The 23,394-nt window shown below is 33.1% G+C and overlaps 1 long non-coding RNA gene across 1 annotated transcript; it reads left to right on the forward strand.

The window, feature by feature from the left end:
* Positions 1-14,909: 14,909 nt before the first annotated feature.
* Positions 14,910-18,716, forward strand: LOC127847076 (uncharacterized). Its single transcript, XR_008033810.1, has 4 exons — positions 14,910-15,107; positions 17,022-17,158; positions 18,136-18,267; positions 18,597-18,716. It is a non-coding gene; the product is annotated as an uncharacterized LOC127847076 (long non-coding RNA).
* The last annotated feature ends 4,678 nt before the right edge of the window (positions 18,717-23,394 follow it).

Raw genomic sequence — 23,394 nt, forward strand, 5'->3', positions numbered from 1 at the left:
TTTCACTCCATTAAAATCGGCCCTTATAGTTTACTTTCATGTATATATAGAATAATTGAGTGCTTTTCGGTGATTCTATGCTGGCGCGATAGTGCTTTTCGGTTGCAAATAAAAATACTATTGTGCGTGATCTTTACACTTATATCAATATTTAACGAAGTGATTAATGACTTAATTAATACGTACATGTTTTCAATCCATTATAAACGGCACTTATGGCTTACTTTCATGTAAATATGAAGAAATTGAGTGCTTTTCGGTGATTCTGTGCTGTCGCGGGAGTGCTTTTCGGTCTTCACATGAAGTGCTTTTCGGTCGGTATATTGCCGATATTTATCCAATATGGGGCATTAATACATCATAATAAACACAAGTTAGTATAAATATGCATGAAATATAACCATTTTTATCTAATTTAGTCCATTAACACACAATAGAAACGCATTTTTGCATATACATTGCGAGAAATCGAGTGCTTTTCGGTCTTCACATGAAGTGCTTTTCGGTCGGTATATTGCCGATATTTATCCAATTTTGGGCATTAATACATCATAATAAACACAAGGTAGTATAAATATGCATGAAATATAACCATTTATAACTAATTTAGTCCGTTTACACACAATAGAAACGCAAGTTTTCATATATATAGCGAGAAATTGAGTGCTTTTCGGTCGTCACATGAAGTGCTTTTCGGGCGGTATATTGCCGATATTTATCCAATTTTGGGCATTAATACATCATAATAAACAAAAGGTAGTATAAGTATGCATAAAATATAACCATTTATAACTCATTTAATCCGTTACACACAATAGAAACGCAATTTTTCATTTATATACAAGAAATTGATTGCTTTTCGGTCTTCACATGAATTGCTATTCGGTCGGTATATTGCCGATATTAATCCAATCTTGGGCAAAATGTAGTATAGACATACATTCATATAACCATTAATAACTAATTAAACCCGTTAACACACGCTAGAAACGATATATTGCATATATAGAGAGAGAAATTGAGTGCCTTTCGGTGCTTTTCGGTGATTGTATGGACCGACTTAAATACCAATAGAGCGTGACACAAACACAGCACAATTGTTTATTTCGGCAAACATTTTGATATTATTTGCTTTTAAACATAGCTTTTAATGACCATTGATAGATGAATAATGTTATACTATTATTTGTAATTTCAAAACATGTTACTTGGTGATTTTATTCACGTTCTATAAATACATCAGTTATTCTTATTAACCTGATGCCTGTTGTCTGCTACTGTTACAATACGACGCTTAAAAATGTGGATTGCATAAAGTTAAAGGTCAAATTCCGTGTGCACTATATTACTTGTAATAATGCATTATAAATATGTCAAGCATGTTCACTTTAACAAATACGATACTTCTTTATGTAATGTAGAATTTTGCAAAGATAAAGCGCTATATATATGACAATGTTTTATTTTTTTCTTGTTGATTAAAAACAAAAACAAAATATAACAATACATATCATATGTGTACATACTTTTTTAAACCAATATAATGAATCACGTGATGTTTTTATAATTTTGTTAAGCGTGCGTGATATTGAACGTTGATTTAAGCGAGTTATGCGATTTAAAAACTGATACCACTCAGCTTGATTTATAATTCATGTTCCAACGCGCCAATGTATTTAATTAAATGGTTTCATGAAATTGTGTTTAAAAGCATAACGATTGAAATTATGTAACAAACACAGTTTTGCACATAAAATGATCGCCAACAGACCCGAATTAATACACTTCATAAATGCCAATCAGATAAAAAACAATTCCAATAATAAAACAGGGGAAGTCTACACTGTGTATTAGCCACCTGCTGTGGTTATCCCTATTTATCAGCTCTATCTCAGGCACCTGGCTACTGTTATGAACAAATTGGATTTACTGAAAATAACTGATGTCATTTATTGCAAATTGTTATGTACATATAAAATAAACAACGAGAGTGGACCCACATCATTGTTGCACATTAGTATAAACTTCACTGTAATCTAGGCGCCCCGTAATCTGTTCTTAAAATAGACATAGCCTTAATAAAGACGGCGCTAATTAAGTTGGATATTAAAGAAGCTACATTAAGCGCACTGAAAAAGATGAATTGGACACATTTGCATCTTTCATTTATTACAAAGCATGTGAATATGTACAATACTTTTATTACTGACACATTATTCTTAAAGTCGACGGACAACATAAGAGGGAACCACAATTAAATAAGATCCATTTTCGCAGGATAGTGTTTTTTTTTAGAAAATATTCACATATTATTTTAAGCTTGCATTAGTTACAATAATAAGTTCGCGTGCCATTGAACGTTGAGTTAAGCGAACGGTGCGAATTAAAATCTGAAACTATTATGTCATCTGTACTAACAGCATTAACTCAATGGTGTCAAATCCTCTATAGTCAATTAAAGGGGCATTTTCATTTTTTGAAGTAGTTAAAAACCAACTTGTAGTGAGTGATATTTTGATGCAACCAATTGAAACTTTTGACTTTAAATGACGAAAAATCGGATATGGGTGCATTGTGTGTGCTATGTATAAAACATGACAGTCACTACAAAATCGTATATATAATATACTCTGTAAGAGACGTTACATATTATGACATTTCAAATTTAAACCACAAAATTGACAACTATCCAAAGATATATCATTCATTTTAGTGAAGGAATGATATATTATAATAACCATGAAAAGTTTTTCCGTTTGACTATGCCTTTAACGAAATAATTTTTCATAATAATATATATAAAATAAACGAGAGTAATGATACCTTCCTTTCATGTATAGTGTACATGTAAGACAAACAGATTCTTTAAATTCATCGCTGTCATTACATCAGTCTATTAGCATCTCATTCGCAATGAAATAATTTGCATTTCACGTGTGCAGAAAATGATTCATATTTTGGTAAAAGGAATTGTACTTCTCTTTAGCGTATCTTACAAAAGTATAAGCACGCATTGCAGAAAGCACTTTTTAGAACAAAAAAATCAACGAAAGACTGACATGCCTTTCGCTAGTAGTAAAATCGTTTTAAACGTCTTATGTAAACAAGACCACAAGCTGAAATAACTGCACAAAAATATGAGATTGTAAACGTATATTGCATTTAACACCAGAGAGAGAGAGAGAGACTTGAACGCTCCAAGGCTGCGGGTAAAAACTTGTACGAATTGGTCCAAAATCAACGAATTAGTATGCATTCATAGTGCAATGTTCTCGTTTAAAGTAAAATTCACTAAAAAACTCAAATTCGTATATTCGAGCTCTCATCATGATTTTGATTTCAGTCTTCATGAAACGAGTCTTAATTTATACAGATTTTTTGTTATTGTACGAATGAGTAAGTGCTAATTATTAGATCTAGTTGATTAAGTGCACACTGATTTTGAAACATGAAATAATAATGTAAATAGCATTCATTTCTGTGAACTCAGGTTTATTCGCGAATATTAGTATGTTCAGTAGTCAGGCTAGAGACCGGCCGGAATGAAAATAATGAGCTATGTAACAGAACTTGTTTTCATTGTACAGATAAGATCGAGGATGAAATACATGTACTCGTTCACTGTCCGTTGTATGTTGATGTTCAGGAGGGTTGACATAATTTATAACTGATATAGTCTTTAATTGTAAGCTATGTAAATATTGTCGTTGTTTTTAGGGTCTGTTAGTTATAAATCAAGCGTGGGTAACCATTGCTAATGAGTTAATTTCCGACCTGGTCATAATATACTTGATTTCTTAAACCATTTTAAATTATGCGCGTTAGTGCATCTTATCGCAGTGTCATTGTTTTACGTAAATATATTTATATATCTATAAACGGTTACTAGATTTACCGAAAGCGCGGGTACAAATTAATGCTCGTGTAAACACGTTCATAAAAATATAAATTGCATCAAGATTATGACTTTGTTGAAATTATGATCTGTTTACGTCGTATTTGCTCAATCAGCATTTAGTAGTATAAGTCTTATAATCTAAGTAATTTACGTCATCAACAATTTTATAACCCCTTTTAGCTATTCCGTGTTTTCCTCAAGACATTGTTCTGTGTTAAAAAAAACACGGTATTTTTCGGTCAACTTTTACCGCACAGCGATTTACAGGTTAACACTGTCCCTGCCATAAAATATTTTAACATTATTAGAAACTGTAGAGGATCTTCTTTACAACGGTACCATTACAATTAATATCGGACGAATAATAATGCATTTATAACCATTTATATCGGTTCCTGGTTTTCTTTACGGCATTAGCGTGTGTAAAAAAAAACCGTTAAAACAGGCCGACTTTGTCCGCGATTTACAGGCCGACTACGATCCTGCCATAAAATATTTTCATATGGTTAGAAAATGTAGAGGATCTTCTTTACAACGGTAATATTATAATTAATATCGGACGAATAATAATGCATTTATAACCATTTATATCGGTTCCGGGTTTTCTTTACGGCATTTGCGTGTGTAAAAAAAACGTTAAAACAGGCCGACTTTGTCCGCGATTTACAGGCCGACTACGACCCTGCCATAAAATATTTTGATATGGTTAGAATCTGTAGAGGATCTTCTTTACAACGGTACCATTATAATTAATATCGGACGAATAATAATGAAGTTATAACCATTTATATCGGTTCCGGGTTTTCTTCTCGGCATTTGCGTGTGTAAAAAAAAACGTTAAAACAGGCCGACTTTGTCCGCGATTTACAGGCCGACTACGACCCTGCCATAAAATATTTTGATATGGTTAGAATCTGTAGAGGATCTTCTTTACAACGGTACCATTATAATTAATATCGGACGAATAATAATGAAGTTATAACCAGTTATATCGGTTCCGGGTTTTCTTCTCGGCATTTGCGTGTGTAAAAAAAAACGTTAAAACAGGCCGACTTTGTCCGCGATTTACAGGCCGACTACGACCCTGCCATAAAATATTTTGATATGGTTAGAATCTGTAGAGGATCTTCTTTACAACGGTACCATTATAATTAATATCGGACGAATAATAATGAAGTTATAACCATTTATATCGGTTCCGGGTTTTCTTCTCGGCATTTGCGTGTGTAAAAAAAACGTTAAAACAGGCCGACTTTGTCCGCGATTTACAGGCCGACTACGACCCTGCCATAAAATATTTTGATATGGTTAGAATCTGTAGAGGATCTTCTTTACAACGGTACCATTATAATTAATATCGGACGAATAATAATGAAGTTATAACCATTTATATCGGTTCCGGGTTTTCTTCTCGGCATTTGCGTGTGTAAAAAAAAAACGTTAAAACAGGCCGACTTTGTCCGCGATTTACAGGCCGACTACGACCCTGCCATAAAATATTTTGATATGGTTAGAATCTGTAGAGGATCTTCTTTACAACGGTACCATTATAATTAATATCGGACGAATAATAATGAAGTTATAACCATTTATATCGGTTCCGGGTTTTCTTCTCGGCATTTGCGTGTGTAAAAAAAAACGTTAAAACAGGCCGACTTTGTCCGCGATTTACAGGCCGACTACGACCCTGCCATAAAATATTTTGATATGGTTAGAATCTGTAGAGGATCTTCTTTACAACGGTACCATTATAATTAATATCGGACGAATAATAATGAAGTTATAACCATTTATATCGGTTCCGGGTTTTCTTTTCGGCATTTGCGTGTGTAAAAAAAAACGTTAAAACAGGCCAACTTTGTCCGCGATTTACAGGCCGACTACGACCCTGCCATAAAATATTTTGATATGGTTAGAATCTGTAGAGGATCTTCTTTACAACGGTACCATTATAATTAATATCGGACGAATAATAATGAAGTTATAACCATTTATATCGGTTCCGGGTTTTACCATAAAGATTTCCGGATAGTTCCGGGTTTTATACCTCGCCGTAAATTAGTAATGTAGTTAAAAGAACCGAATCATCAATTATTAAGTTATTGATCATAAAGTGTTGCTGGCATATTTGATGCATTCATCTAGCTATAAGTAGGTCCCTGTTTTATCCCCACTGGCACTGAGAGAGGGTTTTCAAAATCTTTAAACAATATGAATAAGTACATATAGGGTCGAGAAAGCCTTGTTGATATGGGGGCTAAACACCTGAAATCAAAGCGACCCAGGTTAAAGGCCGAGGCCAAATAAATAAACCAGAGGCCGCATAAGCCTGCTATACTCTGAACAAGTATTGTTTCTTCTCAGAAAACTGGCTTAAGTGTCTTACTAAGCTTTAGACTTTGAGTTTCAGTGCAATCTATCTAAAATAAATTGGTTAAATTAAATAAGAATTTGTAAAAAATAAACATTCTGCACAAATTCAATTATTTATTTTACCTGTGTGCATGAATCATTTCAGTCTTGATGGTTAGTGAACTATGTCAAAAGCACCATAGCTATGAAACACTTGAATATTGCAATGTACCACAGAAATGATGCTGATGATAATTCTACACGATGATGAATTATTAGATATATTTCTTAATTCCATTTCCACCAACAATTCGGTTATTCCACTACCAGTTCACATGCTTCATTCACAGTTGAAAATAACACTATTTCACTCAACAACCGTGACACATGTACTCAATTTTTCAACTTTTCGCAATTAAAATTGTCTTCTACTGTTATTGTTGTTGTTGTACTTTTGAAAGTAGTTCGAAAGATGGCGACCATTAACCCAGAGATTGATTTATGAAATAAATCGTCTGCTGATCCAGAGTGAGCCAATCGGGACACCTCGGACAATTCCGCCATATCGGCGATCGTCTCTCGGGTGTATTTGGTGGAAGGATATGTCTAACGCCTCTAGGCGGAAGATATTACACCGAAAATATAGTTCGGGTTACACACCAATAAATTTGCACTAAATCAACCGGTAATACAGATATATAAGGACCAATATCTTTAAGGAGTAATATAATAGAATATTCATTAATGTTAATGTTTAAAATTAGATATTATTGCATGCAAAATTTTCAAATTTTAATAAAATGTTAAGAAAGCCAATTAGTTGTTTATTGAAGTGAAAACAACAACATTATTCAAACTTAAAAGAATCAGTATTTCTTAAATTATATTCATAGCAAAATTGCTGATGTTCGGCTGCCGGCAACAATCTTTGAGATGTAATCAATATGTTTATGTTCTCTACCATGAACAATCGTACAACACTGTACAATGGTACAGAGAAAACTCTTCGGTGTAATATAAGAAATAGTAAACTCCACGTTGGTCCCAATGGCATTATAGTGACCAGCCAGGCAGTCACAAACTGTATATGGACCATAGCCATAAGGCCCTCAGTGGGGCTATTATCAGTATTGAGACACCTGAAAGGTTTCATGGAATGAAATGAGTGGGGCTTGATTGAATTTCAAAAACGATTCTTTCTGTACATTTGATGATGGCAACCATACAGTACTTCTGGCAGATATTGTTTATATTGTATCCTAGGCATTTATCCAGATGTTGTTATCCCGACCAGGCAACTATCTTTTCAAAGCCTTAAACAATCAAGTGCCATTAAAATTAGGGACAGTGTAACAATGTTCAGTTTGGTAATATTAATATATTAAGGCATAACTTTGCCCTTGGAAATGAACTCAATTCAGAATGGCCTCTCAAAAAAAGACATACTGTACTGGAAATGTTAAAACTGAGCAGTGGTGTTGTTAAAATTTATATTATTTATCTTTTAAGAAACTTTAAGATACATATCACAGGCATGCCCATGGTTTTGGGTCTTTACTCTTTAGATGAGAAACAAAAGCACTAAATATGGTCGACAGTGCAGGCAACAATTGTAAAAAGATATTTTCCATTCCTGACTGCCATTACTGACATGAAGTAATTTAACTGTAATATGTCTGGAAACACAGGTGGTTAGCGTGTGGCTATGATATTAATTAGTGAAAACATCATTTTGAATGATAAATAATCATATTATAACGAAAAATTAACTTTTCTGAAAAAAAATATTTCACTATCAAATATATATATAACAAGGTATGCAACTCAAAATCAGCCCAAAACGGGGTGCATCGCTTTGAACAGCAATATCTCCATCAATTTTGCACCGATTTTCACGATTTCGGTCTTATTCAACGCAGAAATGAATTTCCTTTCTGGAAATGTATATGTCTTGCAATATTTTTACAAATGCTGGGTCAACTTTTAAGAAATAACACGATACACAACACGCATGACCCAGTTGACAGTGATCATGCTGTCTTTAAGACTGAAATCTTCACGGAGTAAAGGGCAACTTCCCTATAAAGTTCATGTAGTTCGATACCATAATTCAATAAAACGTATGAAAAAACATTATTACCGTTCTTGTCGTTACATTCTGCATCAAGACTAACTGTCCAGCGCCGTTTGAAACCTTTGTTTACATACATTTCAACTAACTGACATTTTAAACATACGAGTGATTTCATTGGTCCAATGCGGAGGTGTGTCTTTACAACTGGAGATTTCATTCATAAAGAATACATGATCACTGTCAACTGGGTCATGCGTGTTGTGTATCGTGTTATTTCTTAAAAGTTGACCCAGCATTTGTAAAAATATTGCAAGACATATACATTTCCAGAAAGGAAATTCATTTCTGCGTTGAATAAGACCGAGATCGTGAAAATCGCTGCAAAATTGATGAAGATATGGCTGTTCAAAGCGATGCACCCCGTTTTGGGCTGATTTTGAGTTGCATACCTTGTTATATATATATTTGATAGTGAAATATTTTTTTTCAGAAAAGTTAATTTTTCGTTATTATATGATTATTTATCATTCAAAATGATGTTTTCACTAATTAATAGCATAGCCACACGCTAACCACCTGTGTCTGGAAACAGTGTCAGTCACACTTTTCTAAATATTGATTTATTCATGCATATGTATATATATGTCATACAAGTACAGATCATACAATACAGTCAATTTAGAACATTTAGCAATTGGAAAACAATAATCACAGGTTTTGGATCACAATGCATTGATATATCACATTTTGAATATCCCAGTCAAAGTTAATCATTTACATTCAGTTACAAGTAAATAGTCAGTGTAAGAAATATGAAATAACAAGTAGTTACAAGATGTTGAAATCAAGACATAATATATATACCACAGGATGTCCCATGAAAGGTTTGCAACTTATTTCCAATGGGGCCCTATAGATGGGTGGAAAATGTACAAAAATGGTGGCATTAATACGCATAAAAATATCGTTAATTTAAACTTGAGACTATAGTCTTGAGATCAAATAGTAATTAGCATATATTATTAAAGACTCTTTAATAAAGAGCATTAGTTACACAATGTTTACTACTATCTTGTCATCACATTTAAATGTACATACAAATACTTTATTGATGACTTATTTGAACAACAGTAATATATATTCCGGTTATATATATATATATAACATATTCAGGCCTCAAAAAAAATGCTAGCTACGCCCCTGAAGAATCTTATTCTTCAGTTCACCTTTTTAATAATATTATTAACAATAGATGTAGCAGAAAGATCAGCTTCGAATATTGAACCAAGGTTTTCAACAGATGATTGAGAAACAATAGTGTGATCATTGCATTTTACATTAAAATAATGAAGTTTAGATAATTTCCTTTTGGAACCAAACACTAAACATCCAGTTTTTCCAAGGCAGTTTGTTATCCACTAACCATTTAATACAATTTTCAAGTTCTTTACAAAAAACACTACCGATGATACTAGGATCTTTGTGAAAATAAAGAATGACACTTTCATCAGCATAAAGAATAAGTTTACATAAATACAATAATCAAAAATCACTAATATCCTATATCAGTGTTAAGGCATTATGAAATGGAAATGGGTGTGAAAAGTAACAAGAACCCTACACATTTACATCACAAAACATCTGATATCTACAATTACTGGATATAATATACATGTTGAAAGTTAATATAAAGAGGGCAATACAAAAGAATGTACAAAAGTAGTAATAAAGACAAAACAACCAATTTACAATGTTAAGATTTATGCAGTTGTGCAGTTGTTGGCAATAAGAGAACAATTACCATTCTTTACTTTGAATTTTGCAAGTGTAAATCAGAACACAAGAATTTGTTTCCCAGTCACTTTGAGCTATATAAGTGCCCAATGTTTACACTCAGTGAATTTGTAAAACCAACTTATATGTGCTAACTGTCTGTCTGAAAGCTTAAACATTTCCTATAACCTTTGCAATATTGAAGATAGCAACTTGATATTTGGCATACATGTGTATCTCATGGAGCTGCACATTTTGAGTACTGAAAGGTCAAGGTCATCCTTAAAGGTGAAATATAGGGCTTCAAAGCGGTGCAATAGGGGGCATTATGTTTCTGACAAACACATCTCTTGTTTTTACATGAAAAACCACAGACATTGTTGGAATTTGCCACATATTAGGCATTGTGTATACATTTTTTAACTCAATTTTCCACACAATGAAACAACTTTTTTAAAAGGCACCAACAAATGTTCCTCCATACCCTTTGCGTGCTAAACAAAGAATCAGTTTTTAGCTCCACTGGCCAAATTTGTTCAAATTATGCCCCTGGGTCAAATTTGACCCTGCCCCGGGGGTCACAAAATTGAAAATTGCTTATTTAACGCCTATTTTGTGAAAACTTTCAAAATCTTCTCGTCCATAGCCATTGGGCCTAGGTCTATCAAATTTGGTATGTAGAGACATCTAATAGTCCTCTACCAAATTTGTTCAAATTATGCACCTGGGGTCAAATTTGACCCTGCCCCGGGGGTCACAAAATTGAAAATTGCTTCTTTAAGGCTTATTTTGTGAAAACTTTCAAAATCTCCTCGTTGATAACCATTGGGCCTAGGGCTATAAAATATGGTGTGTAGAGACATCTAATAGTAGTCTACCAAATTTGTTCAAATTATGCCCCTGGGGTCAAATTTGACACTGCCCCGGGGGTCACAAAATTGAACATATGCTTATATATGGCCTTTTTTTGTGAAAACTTTAAAAACTTCTTGGCCATAACTGTATGGCATATGGCTACCAAATTTAGTATGAAGTGACATGTAATAGTTCTCTTCTTAGTTTGTTAAAATAATGCCCATGGTGTCAAATTTGAAACTGCCCCGGGGATCACAAAATTGAATATATGCTTATAAAGTGCTTATTTTGTGAAGACTTCAAATATATTCTTGTCCATAGCCATTCGACCCAGGGCTACCAAATTTGGTATGTAATGACATCTTATAGTCCTCTACCAAGTTTGTTCAGATTTTAAACTGCCCCGGAGGTCAAAAAATTGAATATATGCTTATAAAGTGCTTTTTTTGTGAAAACTTCAAATATATTCTTGTCCATAGCCATTGGACCTAGGGCTATCAAATTTGGTATGTAATGACATCTTATAGTCCTCTACCAAGTTTGTTCAAATTATGCCCCTGGGGTCAAGTTTGACCCTGCCCCGAGGGTCACAAAATTGAACATATGCTTATATAAGGCCTATTTTGTGAAAACTTTAAAAACTTCTTGGCCATAACTGTATGGCATATGGCTACCAAATTTAGTATGAAGTGACATGTAATAGTTCTCTTCTTAATTTGTTAAAATAATGCCCATGGGGTCAAATTTGAAACTGCCCCGGGGGTCACAAAATTGAATATATGCTTATAAAGTGCTTATTTTGTGAAAACTTCAAATATATTCTTGTCCATAGCCATTTGACCTAGGGCTACCAAATTTGGTATGTAGTGGCATCTAATAAACCTCTACCAAATTTGTTCAAATAATGCCTCTGGGGTGAACTTTGACCCTGCCCCTGGGGTCACAAAATTGAATAAACGCTTATGAAGCGCCTATTTTGTGAAATCTTTAAAAATCTTACGATGAAACCATTCGTACTACAGCTTCCAAATTTGGTATGCAGTAACATCTTGTAGTCCTCTACCAAGGTTGTTCAAATTATGACCTTTGGGTCAAATTTGACCCTGACCCGCGGGTCACAAAATTAAACATTATATACACTTATATCTTGCTTATTTTGTGAAAACTGTTAACATATTCTTATCCTTAACTCTAGGACCAAGGGCTACCACATTTTGTAAGTAGTGAGGTATAGTAGTCCTCTACAAAGTTTGCTCAAATTATGCCCCTGGGGTTAAATTTTAACCAGCCCAGGGGGTCACAAAATTGTTCATGTGCTTAAATAGGGCCTATATTTAAGTATTTGCACATGCTGAGAAATATTTGTTTTAGCCTTTTTTTAGCAGTGGAGCGATACAGGGCCATCTTGGCCCTCTTGTTTATAAGAATATGTCAAAATGGGCAAAAGTCAGGGACAATACTGTCTAAATGCCCTTTTAACAACTCTGTTGACATGCGGCTGTAGTATATTTTCTCTGTAAATTTACAGCGAAACACATAATGTCATCATCATAAATGTATTGCTTACATGTATATAAATATGTTACGAGGTCTTACCCGGTATTTATACAAATTAACCTGGATATTTATGAAAAACACCATCTCCTTGTAAAGTGTAAAGAGAGAAGGCATTTGTTCATCAGTAACATTATGTTCATGACAGGTAAATAAAAAGCAGAGAAACATGAAAAATTCAGTTCCCAATTCATAGAGTTTTTTAAAAGTTCAACTTTGCTTAAGTAATAATGCATCAATGTTGATTCTAAAGAAAAAGAGTAATCATTTATGCCTTAACTGTTCTGCTGTCCAAAAGCAAGGACGACATACACAACTTGACAAGCTTTACAACATTTATAGTTTTAGTTACTTAACAATCTAAAATAAATGTCCATTCTAAGTTTGCTGTCGTATTCTTCCCTTAAATCATACATGTTTCTTGCATAATTGAATGTTCATGTCCATGGATCACAATGTATATAGAAACAAACATTATTTTGAATTATCTTTCACAGTTATATATTTAATATTAGGTTAATTTTGGGATACACTAAAGCAAATATTAACATTTGTCTCAAAATGGATCATCCTCTGAAGCCCCCGATGGGATTTAAACCCATACCTCTTTCCTCTGGAGTGGAAAGTATTCTATCTTAAAATACAAGGGCATGTAAGAGGAAAACTAGCAATTTCAAAGGGACGTTTTCACAGATTAGACATGTATTGAAGTTTGTTATTAAATACTTAAAATTGATAAGTCACAAAATCTAACTATAACATAAGAACTCCCCAAATTTTTTTTTCATTATAGACTCTATGCTATTTTGATAAATGCAAACATTGGATCTAAAAAGCTGCAATAAAAAAGACAAGAATAAAATTGAATAAAAATATAGAAGTAACCCTCAAACGGGCTTGAACCATAGCGCATTGACCCCATGGAGTAAAAGTCTACCGTTTAGACCACTCGGCCATCCATACTCATACAATGAGTGATGTGTTTCATACTTTATCATGTTTATGTAAGCAATCCTCGTATCTCACAAAAATTCAAAATACAACGAAATCAGTCGATTTAATTTTAAATTTACTCGATGTCAATATTATAAGTACTCCTATCAGTATGTCAGTAATGGGTAGTGTCTGATCAACACTGCCGCCCGCCACTTAGAGCTTGTCCTAGGTTTAAAAGGGCGAAACAAGCAATGACAAGTGGTACCTAGCTGATGACATTAGTCAGTGGAAAGCAGTTTATCTGTATTTTACAACATCAGTAATGGCATCTTTAAATTTTAACAAGTTTTTAAGTACGTTGTGGGAATTCACAGATCTACATTAAATTATTACTTAAAGAATGTTATCTTGAAAAAGACGAGCTAAAAGACACATTTTAATTTTTCCTCTTTACGAGAAGGCCGCCATCTTGTTTTCTAAAGTAGTTCCAAATCCAATATGCCGGCCGCCTACGTACATCAGAGAGACGGTGTGGTGTAGCCCACTGTCCGATGCGTTCAGATTGACGATATAGCATGTGGCCGTAAAAAATGTTCAACCTCGATTCGGAAATGAGACGGAAGTCAACTAAGTTGTATATACATGTCAGCAAAACAAACCAAAATGTTTGACAAAGAGTAGCTCAGATAACGATTCAGTCAATGCGTTTTTAAGAACAAGCCTTGAAGATGCTGTGTGCAAATAATCTTCTAAAAATGTCAACTATTTATCTCTTTATGTAGACTTGAACATCAAAGTGATCCGCTATGGGTAATGATCCAGTAATGGTAACTTGACGATACATAAAAAAGGTGACGAAGTGCGTGTGCGCGCATGTGTATGAAATGTAAACAAATGAAGGGTTCGAAAAAAAGTTGAGGTTCGAGAATAGGTACTTTAACGATAGATCTAATTGTTTTTTGTGGTGATATAGGTGGGGCTTAAAAGGTACTCTGGTTGACCCACATGGCACAAGACCATGTTAACTTTAAAATATGTTTTTCAGTGAGTCAGAGATTAATGCATAGAATTAAGCTCTTAATATTAATAATTCTTCCCACCTTTTGAGTCTAAACTGCAGGAGCTCCAGTCCAGGTCCACACATTGTGATATGCACGATAATGCATATTCATCATTACACACTGTCAAATTATTCAGGTGAGGAAGGAACTAAGAAATATAATACACGTACACAATTGTTCACAACCTGTGGCTTTTCAACCCTAAAAATGCAGCAGAAGTAAACCTGTTGTGAAAAGTTGATGTTCAAGAAATTAAAAATAATCTTCAGTACACTTGATTTACCACACAGACTACGTCGAGTCAGTATCGTATGGGCAATTTGGCAACGATGTAAGGAAACAAAAAAATTGCCGTAAAGAGACTGATACCGAAAGTTGGTCGTAGTTTTCAAGATGGCGTCTTAGTCCAAATAATTAGACGTAAGCTACCCCGCTTACATCGACCTCATATTTATAGGAGTAGATGGCGTCTGTAAATCTCCACGCGAGAAATCGCAACGAAGACAAAATACTGTTTTTTTTATTGTTTTGACGATGCAAAAGCTTACATAAAAAGAAATGAAATTGATACGAATAACCTACATAAAAAACTTTGGTAATTCAGGTAAATTCATTTTATTATTTTGTTCATATATCTAAACGTAATGATTTCTGTTGAAATGAAAGAAGCATAAATTAATTATTCTTCAAAGTTTAATTGATTGTTGTGGTTGTAACCAGCTGGCGTTTGAAAGAAACTCAAACATATTTTAATGAAAAGAGAAAAGAAAGACATGTTAATCTTTAAAAAATAGTTGGTTTGAAAGAAACACATTTAGCTTTCCTTTTTGTTTTCCTTACAATATTGACACTGGGACCATTGACACGACCGTTTTGTAGACCTTCGTCGAGTCAGTATTGTAAGGACAATTTGGCAACATGGTTAGGAAACAAAAATTTTGCTGTAAAGAAACTGCTACCGCATGTTTGTCAAAGTTTTCAAGATGTCGTCTGCCAATCTTCACACGAGAAATCGCAATGAAGACAAGATACTTTTATTTAATTGTTTTCATGATGCAAAAGCACAAATTTAAAAACATGAAATTGATAGTATAATCGTTAAATAATCGGTTATAGAACCAAAAAATTCGGCATTTCCATTTTTGTTTTCCTTACAATATTGACACTACCGTTTTGTAGACCTTGACTAGAGTGAATATTATTAATGAAATTGTTGTCAAATATTATCAATTATAAGTTGAAGAGAAATACAATTATCTTCCATTATTGTCATTTTGAATACATTGAATTGAGCTCTGATTGTTTAACAAATTATCATTCCAGTGCTTTTTAAATAAACACGGTAAACTTCTAATGGAAAATAACAGTATCAACTGTTACTGTTAGCAATTCAGCGTACATTGTTCTGCATGCACTTATTTTCATTTATTTATTATTGAGTAACAGCAGTGCAATCTGTAAATACTGTTCTGGATGCATGGATATTTATACCCAGGTGATGATAGCCATGTATTCACAGCCATTGCAACACAGGGGCATTAAGCAGTGTTTTCTCAGTATTTGATTACTATGTCACTTGAATTTGTACCAAAAAGCGTATGTCCTTCAAGATGAGCCATGTTAGAGCAAAATATTTAAACAATGGTGAAGTTTATTTTTTTTATGTTATTATTTTTTATTCACCATTTACTAAATTAATACTAAATTAACACTGGCACCTATAAATTCTGCCACACTCATATATTTCTTAAATGATGAAATGTTTGCAATACACTATGGTATTAATTATTTTTATACAATAAGTTTGTAAAGACGTTATCAAATCTATTTAGCTTTTATGTGGCCTGAATATTTATCACAACGGGTAAGTAGAAAAAAGCATGCCTCACAGATAGCTTTTTACTTGCATTAATATTTTGACTTAAAAAAATGAAAGAATTTTTCCCCAATTGATAAAGTATTGTTCATTCCCATATCCTGTCACAAAATTCCTTAATAATTGTCTTTCAAAAATCAAAAAAGTTTTAAAATGAAGACTTATGAAGGTGAAAACATTTGTACTTTCTCTTTTTTTAAGAACAATGTGATTCTATGTACCTTTATCAACTATTGTAATGCCCCCAGTTCGAATGATCGGGGGTATATTGTTTTTGGCCTGTCTGTCTGTCATTCTGTCCCAAAACTTTAACCTTGGTAACCTTGCGATAACTTTTGAAATATTATCTTTTGAAATATTGAACATAGCAACTTGATATTTGGCATGCACGTGTATCTCGTGGAGCTGCACATTTTGAGTGGTGAAAGGTCAAGGTCATCCTTCAAGGTCTAAGGTAAAACAAAAATCAAAGCGGCGCAATAGGGGGCATTGTGTTTCTGACAAACACATCTCTTGTTCCTATTAAATGAATGAATTCATGATATGGATTTTTTTGTTTAATTTCAATTTTTTGTGTTTTTTAAATAAAGTGTATACATAAGCAGAAAATAAAAAAAAATCTGTTTTGATGAATAATTTCAGTTTTTACTTCATCCTCCCATAAGGTTTGTTGGGTCAATGGGGTGAACCCTTACATGTATGTGAGCCTTGGACATCAGGTTCTGAAATGCCACCATGTTACAGACAAGAATAAGAAGAGAAAACTGGAAAAGGAAAAGGTATTGGACAGAAAAATGGTAACCTTCCCCTCCATGCTTGTCATTGATTTTTAGCTCGGCTGTTTTCGAAGAAAACCCGAGGTATTGTCATAGCCAGCTTGTCGTGTCGTGTCCGTCGTTGTGTTATTGGCCGTCCGCGTCATGCTAAAACCTTAACATTTTGTCATTGGCTCTGGCTCTAAAATCAAAGTGCTTCAACCTACAACTTTGAAACTTCATATGTAGCTGCACCTTGACGAGTTCTACATGTCACACGCATTTTTGGGATACTAGGTCAAAGGTCAAGGTCACTGTGACCTCTTAAAAAAAAACAAAAAAAATCTGACAAGCTTTCATGTATTCAAAACTGCACCCGCAGCCGAGCGTGGCACCTTTAATGCGGTGCTCTTGTTAGCTTACCTGAGCACCTTTTTAGTATGCAGAATCTTTATTTTCATAAACAATACAATAGCAATGTCTCATATAAATCAGTCTTTACTGAATTGGAAAGCATTGTATTTAATAACCATTTTGTTAAAAAATAGGATCCAGATGAATCAGCTAAATGTACAAGAATCTTTTATATATAAACTTTGAAACATCAATGTAGCGCATCCTGTAAGCCATTTAATGCAAAAATAAACAATGTACATGTAATGATGGACACAGGATTTGAAAAATGTTCTTAAAATGGTGTTGATTTCAGTGCAAAACAAAAAAAATTGTTCTTATTGTCTTGATGAATGCTCAGATAAAAATATAAGATTTATTTCTTTGGACTTGGTAAAATGCCAACATTGATCAGATCATTCCATGAAGAGTAAAATGTTTACCCTTTTGTTTTATACTGACTAATATTATGATGAAATTAGACTTACAGTATCTGTTCTTAAACAAATTTGGTCCAAATAGTTGTCAAAACTCAACACTGTGTGATATCAGATAAAATATGCATTTTCATGTACATAAAGTTGTAAAGATATTAACATACTTTTCAGACAAAGACAGTTAGCAGTGAGCAACATTCATATGCTAAATAGAAAACAAGGCATGCAGTGCAGCTCTCCAAAAAATTGGACTGTCCTGCTTCTATCATACTGAAGGAAGTGTTGATATTCACCCCTGAAGAGGTTGGATGTGTTGTTTTTCTTTTATTTAATTTACCCACAAGCAGGACAATTACTGTACATTACTTTGTTTTATTGCAATCATAACACTTAAGAAACCTTACTATTGCACCAATGCTCAAAATCCACTGGTTATATCATCAATTTCTTCTGATTCATACAAAATGTACATTTGTATTGTGTTTGCCTCATTTTTATTGTTTTTACCTCTGTAAAAGTGTGATAAGCAAAATATGATGACAATTAAATTAAACATCTTCATCCAATCATTTTTTGCAATTGTTGGTTTTAAGCACTGTTTAGGTTGTCAACATTATGTCATTTAATACAAGGGTTCATCAAGCGAGCTGGACAAAAAAATGGCTGCTTCTAATGTGAGGAGTGATCTGAGTAAAGGCATCAAGAAGATAATGGTGGTGTTTCCTAACATCGAACAAAAGTACCATACAAGTGGGGAGGTACTGATATGTAAAGTAACACTCTGTAAAGTTAAATTTCTGTTGATTCATTTGCTGTAACATGTGATCAAAATTGTCAACAGTTGCCCCATCATGGGGATTTCTTGTTTACCTGGCACTCTATAATTAAAAAATGTAAAAATCTTTTGAATTTGATTTTTTGCCAATGTTTAAAACCAAATCTAAAAACTTTGCTTAATAGCTATTTTTACCAGTGTTCACTAAAAGATGAATAGGATTACGCAGAATATTTAAAAATGTCATCAGACTGCTCCAGCTTTAAACCTGATTTGTTTGGCAGCACTCTGTACCTTTACATTATCCTAGATCTTTCCTTAAAAGATGATGTGTATAATAAAATAACTTACAATTAATTTTCTCTAAATGCTTGAGTTTTGATAGTTGTTATTTGGCATCAAATAATAAAACTAAAGATTGTTAAAAGCATGCTCCTGGAATCGAAGGTAGCCACACGCCAGTGGTCGAATGATTTATATGGACTTTTATTAAAAATGACTGTTTAAAGACTTTCTTAAGAAGTCAAAGTTTTGCAATAATTAAGATAATAATAACGAAATAATGAGTAAAAGAAGGACATAAAGATTATGCCCTGGTTTCAATTATAATTTCTTTATTATTCCCTGCCGAAAGGCATAGGTATATTGAACTTGCAGTTGTCATTCCGTTTGTGTGTGTGTGTGTCCATCTTCGCAATCAGCATATTGCAATATGTCAACTAGTAAATGACCTAGGTTGATGAAATTTGGTATGTTGAAAGAGGGACAAAAAGTTGAATGTACAATTTCCTTCATTTTTTTTTGCCTCCTGCGCAAATTTTTGTTGCTGAGTTTAAAGAAATGATTGGAAACTAAAAGTACGTAAGCAGAGTTGATAAAGTTTGGAGGGCATTAATGGCCGCATTGGGAATATGCACTTCATGTCAGTTTCTTTAATATGGTTCAAATTGCTAATTGCTATGGTTATATAAATACAATGCAGCAAATATCCACTAGGGGGCTGCTGTTTTGTCTGTTAACAAGCTCTTGTTAATGTAAGATTCAAATTTTACTGATTATCTTAACTAATCAACAACAACGCACTCTGGGGTCACACTGTCTGTCAGACACTGAGACATCTACATCTTTTCATTTGACACCTCTTTATAATAATGTATTTATATTAGCTTGAAGATCTGTATTAAAATGCAGATGATCGTACATTGGGGTGATAATGTTTGCAAAGTGCATGTTTATATTAATTGCTGCTATTTAAATTTCTTATTGAATCTTCAACAGAACGCTGGGCTGTTGCAACGTATCGACAGTGATGTTGCCTCAAAAATTAAAGAACTTGTGGTGGAAAAATGTTGAAGAAATGCAACGCCATCTGACCTCATTTGTTATGAAGAATGTAACACCTGCTCCATCAAGAACTAAAAGGAGATTTGCCCCTACAAAAAAGTGATCAGATATCACATGAATAAGGCAGCAAAGAAGGGTTGTTATAGCAATGATGACCAACACAACTTAGTTCAGCTTGTGAGTGTGCTTAGTGTGTAATTAACAGTTACTTCAATACAGATATATATTTATCACATGCCATACCCTGCTTCCCCTTGTAATATAACCATTACGAATATTTTTATCTTACACATGTGTTATATACTTTTTAAGGATTTTCATTGGCTTATTTTCGTTTGATTGACCAATCGCATTTTGTTATGTTGCTGAAATAACATTGCAATGTCAAATGACGTCACGAAATGTAAACAACATTTCGGATTTTTCATTAAGTTTGCGAAAATATTTTAATAATTTTTTGTGTCCGGAGCCATATCTTGGAAGTACTTTGGCGGATTTCATTGAAACTTGGTATGAGTATAAATATGGATAAGAGGATGATACATAACATTTGACAGAGTTATACATCTCATTAAGCGAAATTGAAGAAATTGTGTTATTATATTTTCATATATTACTTTTGGGCCTAAGATGCTAAGGTCATACATTGTTTTGTAAACGAAACATGCGACATAATTTTCCTTTATCGTTTACATTTGTTGTAAATAGTGAGCAAATTAAAATTCTGATGTCTAATATTAATTTGCCTCTTGTGAATAGATTTGTACCATTGTTTTGTTAAATGGACCTTTTCACGTTTTGGTTAATTGACGAAATTGATTTTTTTTTCAGATTTCAAAATTTTCGTTGTAGTTTTATTTTTGCGAGGAATCGGTAATACTGAACATTTACTAAGCTCTACAATATTACAGTATTTGCATATTTTGATGATTTAAACACATTAAAAATTTAAAGCATTACAAAGGAATTTGGCGAGTTCTGTTGTTATCATTATATTTTGTGACAGTACGATGATTGCTGATATAAAGTATAACATACACATATTACTTACTATACGATCACGGATGGGAGAGTTGTTTAAGTTCTAGTCTTTTACTCAAATGGTCAGTTGTTTAAGACCAGTTAAGGATAACTTTTTTATCTTTGATTTTATTCTTGTTCAATTATTGAGCTATTTAATTCCGATGTAAATATTAATTTTTTTACATTATTTTATTTATTTCATCATTTTTATTTTTAAAACTTCAACACATGCCAAAATCCGTGAAAATATCCATATACAGGTATGCGTTTAAAATTGTTGGCATCATTTACGTCAATTTCTTTAAACTATGACTTTTTCCCTTCGCACCAAGACAAAAATATTAATTGATTAAACCAATGGTTATTGTTTGCTTTTGAATGTCTTACTATTGAACATTTGATAATCTCATCCGGAGGTTGTTGCTTTCCCGGGATTTTATTATTGTTTTGTTAATTTATTAATTTTCCAACGTTTAGAAATGTCATGTTTTGCTAACATTTATAAATGTATTTATACTTTTATTCGCGCTTTGATCGTAGTAGTTTCATGTTTGGCTTTCTTTCACATCGAACAAGTGTTTATTTTTTTATATAAATATCATCTACGGTTGAGTGGTTCGATTTAACTTCTTTAATTTAAGACGCATTCTGCAGAATACACCAAAAATATCGGGTTTGATGAACCTTATATATTTAATGTTGTGCCTTTCTTTTATTAATACACCCTCCTTTTCTATATTTTGTAATTCGTCTGCAAAACAATAGCGTTCATATTTGCGCTCTTTTATTGCTAGTTTATATTTTTTCTTGATTAAAAATCAATGCATTTTTTAGCATTTGCGTATAACCATAGTTTATTCGATGTTATGGTATGATTTTCTTGAAACCAGATGGTTTGCCACAGACGTGAATGGCAGAAATGTATAGATTGTGTGTAAACCATTTCACCATTTCTCCCATTTCACCTTGAATCGGTAAATATTAAAGATGAAGTTCGTGTAAATAATGCGTTGTTAAAATGTCAATTTTATCTGCATTTTAGGAGACGTATGATGTTAACTGTGTATAGTTGTGAAATTAACCATATTCGTCGTTATCGCATTAGTTATGGCGACACTCTTCAAAGATGATCTTAAAATACTTAAAGTTGTAATTATTGTTTATTTGTAACATTTTAAGTCTAGTCCGGGTTTTCGCAACAAATAAATTTAACCAAACATAGGACTGCACTCAACAGCACTTATGTGGCCAAGGATGGTTAAATCTCATAGATGTGTGTTCATATTGAAATACCATATAAAGTTGTATATATTTATGTATGCATGCATGTATGTATGTATGTATGTAATGATATACATATTAGATATATTTAGTCTTATAGCCTAACAATTGATCCATATGCATCACGCACATTTACCAATAAGGTGTACTCCTTTTTATCATGTTAATGCATTAATTAAAAAAGTTGCAATATTATATGAAATCATGTATTCCCTTCATAAACATACCATGTAAACCAGTTCATAACAATATCGTCCATTCTTTATCTTCTACCATCACTTATAAATAAATTGTATAATCCATATATAATGTAAGCTATGAGCTTGTATAAGCTTTGTTGCTGAATAAATGTTGTTCTTGTTCTAAGCATTTTTTTTTGTAACAATTTTTGTCTTAAAACGGAAGATATGACATTATCAGAGAACATAAAGTCATTGACAATAACAATCCATCAATTATAAGGTAATTACAATGTATAACTTCTAAAATGTAATATAGACCGTATAACCCTTTCTCCCATAAGAAGCAAAGTGAAAATTGATTTTGCAACCAGCATAAACCCAGAACAGCAACTCGCAGTCTGTTAAGGTTTTATGCTGTTTGTTACTCATCAGTACATAAGGATTGGAAATGAAGCATTTAAAACTTGAATATGTTAAGAAAGGACTTATTTAATTTAATTTTCTAAAGGACTTTAAATGCATCAAAGTGCATTTGTGAGAGGTAAAGGGATAAGCACATGAGATTGTCTGTTTGTCCTTCATTTATAAAACCCGATGTATAAGCACGATGTGATCGTTGTCTAGACGCATACCAATATGGGTTCATGTGTTCCTAAACGCTATTAAATCCGTAAAATAACATGTGCATATTCTATGGACACAGATAAACAGAAGTGAATCAGTTTCTTCATGCAATTGATACCGTATAAAGAAACTCAATTTATTCACTCGATGCTGATTGATTGGGTTGTATTAGGCCATACGATGCAGATTTATTGGGTTTTA

The sequence above is a fragment of the Dreissena polymorpha genome, chromosome 10, assembly GCF_020536995.1.
Source record: "Dreissena polymorpha isolate Duluth1 chromosome 10, UMN_Dpol_1.0, whole genome shotgun sequence".
Classification (NCBI taxonomy): domain Eukaryota; kingdom Metazoa; phylum Mollusca; class Bivalvia; order Myida; family Dreissenidae; genus Dreissena; species Dreissena polymorpha.